This window comes from Charadrius vociferus, unplaced genomic scaffold (genome assembly GCF_000708025.1).
Source record: "Charadrius vociferus isolate BGI_N301 unplaced genomic scaffold, ASM70802v2 scaffold262, whole genome shotgun sequence".
In the NCBI taxonomy this organism is placed as follows: Eukaryota; Metazoa; Chordata; class Aves; order Charadriiformes; family Charadriidae; genus Charadrius; species Charadrius vociferus.
Genome location: NW_009647218.1, coordinates 1,116,767 through 1,120,174, shown reverse-complemented (window position 1 = coordinate 1,120,174; position 3,408 = coordinate 1,116,767).

Here is a 3,408-nt window from a genome sequence, read left to right as displayed (position 1 = left end):
TGTTTTAAAAGTACCTTTACCTTTAAATTCTACACTGTAACATACTGCTTTAACTTAATAAAAATATTAATTTGAGCTCCCTCTTCTGGTCCTAATAAGCAATCATTTCTACAGATACTCAAGTCTTATAAGTAAATGAGGATTTCACAACAGAATTACAAGAAACAAACAAATGTAAACAACATTGTTAAAAAACAGTAAATATAGAAAAAAAATTCTTTCAGCCTTCAGAGAGGTTATTACAAACTTGATAGCAGTAGTTTATTCTACTTTCATATTTATCCCTGTGGCTGCACCCATTAGGTAATGCGGTTCCAGAAATATGTGTATTTCAGAGGTGAGGTTTCTCACAGCAAAATATTGTTAGACAGAGGTTTTAATAGTTACAAAACCCCCTTGTATTTTGTGTTTCTTTTTATACTGATAACATAACTTTTTACTTTTAGGAAATAATGTATTGTGCTTTTATTGACATTTTGAGTTAAAAATACTTGTCAGTTTTAAATTCAGCCAAATTCAGTCTTACTAAACTGTACTTTGATCATCATTAATGTTTTTTATCACAGTAAATTTTTAAAAATTTTATTCTGTGCTTAAACTTATTTAAAATTTCCACTTAAATGATACTAAAAAGTTATTACATTTATTTCATTAAATTGCTTTTTAGTTGGAAAATGGGTGGGATTATAAAAACATCAACTGCATTAAATATTACTTAGGAGTTGTGACCACTTTTCACCCACTTTGATGATGTCCAAGTAAAAGAAGCTCACTTTCCTTACTAGAAGGTGTACTTTTGACTTCTTGGTATTCATGTAGTACTTTTTTGCATTATTGTAATTCATATCTATACATGAAAAACTAGGTACAATATATCTCATAATGTTGCTGGCTGTGAAAACTGATCACTGATGTCATGTCTTAAGTGAAATTTACACTTAGCTGGAATTGCTCTTATTTTTAGCCTAAAAAAAAAAATCATAGTTTTGTAGGATCAAAATTGCAACTTCCAATTCTATTGAAAAATCTCTTTATACTTCTATTAAGAAAATGTTTTTAAAGGTAAAAGCAGAGACCAAATGATAGTATGTTTGCCCTTAAGAGTGGTCATTAAATAAAGAACTCAGTTCAACATGTACTTGTTGATGGTTTATTTTCCTGAAAGCAGTCATGAACTTTGAACATAATATCATGGGACAGATAAGTTATTGTTTTATCTGTATGATTTATTTGTGGGCGTATAGCTGTCATTCAGCTAGACACATTAACTGTTTCTGCCTCTAATCCAAGGAATCTGGCACAGGAGAAATGGTTTGTTGTCATACAGAGAGCGCTCTGAGCTGGTAAAGCCTAATTGCGTACGTTTTGGCAATTCTTAAGCCCCTCTAATTTTTTAAATAGCTGGCTTTCAAATCAATATTTTGCCATTATTATACCACTCCTAGAGGGTAGAACAGCATTTTTTTTTCACTAGTTTTAATCATCCTATGGAAAAGCTTAGATGTACCTTGGCTGTTTATGGTAGTAGAGACTGGTCAGTGATCCTAAGTGGAGGGGAAGGGGCTCCTTCCCATTCTATGCTGCTCTGATACTAAATATAAAACGTGTCTGTCTGTCTCAGGCTTGGGAGGAAGGGGAATGTGATGTGTGAATTCACAGCCAGTAATGGCATCCGTGCAGAATTGCTTTGTCAAGTTGTCAGTGTCTTTACAGCATGTTGTGCATATTAAACAGTTTCCAGGTCTCGTGTCTGTATGTCCCTGGAGTCTGTAGCGGTAGTTTCGTTGTAGCCGTATACCTTAAGGAAAGAGACAACTTTGCAGGTGGTGAGAGTATTTTTTTCTTAGCACAAATATAATTGAAAGCAACAACAAAGGTTTTCCAGTCTAAAAGACCTTGCACAGGTGTACCTGTTAGTTTTGGGGTTTTTTTAACAAAAGACACTACTTTTGTCAAGCAGCCTACTCTTGCTTTGGCACCCTTAGCATTTGTCTTCTGGCAGAGTAGCTCATTATTTACTTTACACTGGTTTTAGCTCTAATTTTACATGCACTGGACCTGTGTGGTCAGCCCTAGCCAGGCACTGAGCCCACGTGCTCCTTCAGTCACTGCCTGAGAGAAAGTTCCAGACTCGACCATAACGCATCACCTGTGCAACACTGGCACCCCTGCCTCCCGAGTGGCTTCGTCAACTTTCATTCTCATATTAAACAAGACAGGAAAATAGCAAATCACTGCATGTGAAAACAAAAGATGAGCACTGACACATCGCACGAAGGTAGTGGGATGAGCATGTTCAGAGGGTGCGTCGAGGCTGGCGTTGAGGATGTCATCAGCGTGGGGGCCTCCTGGCTGCTGCTTTGCTTACACTTCAAAACTAGGATCCACAAGCACTGATCACCACCATTCTGTGTGGTGAAGGGCACATTTGGGCATACAGTTACAGTTTTGTAGGAAAAGCCTGGTGCCTACGAGCTTTCCAGAGCATTCAACAAGGCCAAGTGCAAGGTGCTGCATCTGGGCCAGGCCAATCCCAAGCACAAGTACAGACTGGGCATAGAATGGATCAAGAGCAGCCCTCAGGAGAAGGACTTTGGGGTGTTGGTCGATGAGAAGCTCAACACGAGCCAGCAATATGCGCTCGCAGCCCAGAAAACCAACCGCATCCTGGGCTGTATCAATAAGAGCATGGCCAGCAGGGGGAGGGAGGTGATTCTGCCCCTCTACTCACTCCACTCTGGTGAGACCCCACCTGGAGTACTGTGTCCAGCTCTGAGGGCCCCCAACATAAGAGCATGGACCTCTTGGAGCAGGTCCAGAGGAGGGACATGAAGATGATCAGAGCATTGGAGCACCTCTCCTGTGAAGACAGGCTGAGAGTGTTGGGGTTGCTCAGCCTGGAGAAGACTCCGGGGAGACCTTATAGTGGCCTTCCAGTAGCTGAAGGGGGCCTGCAGGAAGGCTGGAGAGGGACTTTTTGCAAGGGCATGTAGTGATAGTGTGAGGGGTAATGGCTTCAAGCTGGAAGAAGGGAGATTTATAACATATTCAAAAGAAATTTTTCACTCTGAGGGTGGTGAGGCACTGGAAGAGGTTGCCCACAGAAGTTGTGGGTGCCCCATCCCTGGAAGTATTCAAGGCCAGGCTGGATGGGGCTTTGAGCAACCGGGTCTAGTGGGAGGTGTCCCTGCCCACAGCAGGGGGATAAAACTCGATGATCATTACGGTCCCTTCCAACCCAAACCACCCTATGGTTCCCTCCTACGCCGGGTCGGGTTGCTCCGGCTGAAGGGCGGCGCTGCCCGCGGGCGGGAGAGGCGCGGCCTTCGCTGCGCAGCCACAGGGAGGGCGCACGGCCCGACCCATTGCGGCCTCACGTCTCCCGCTGAGAGAGGGCGTGGGGAGGCA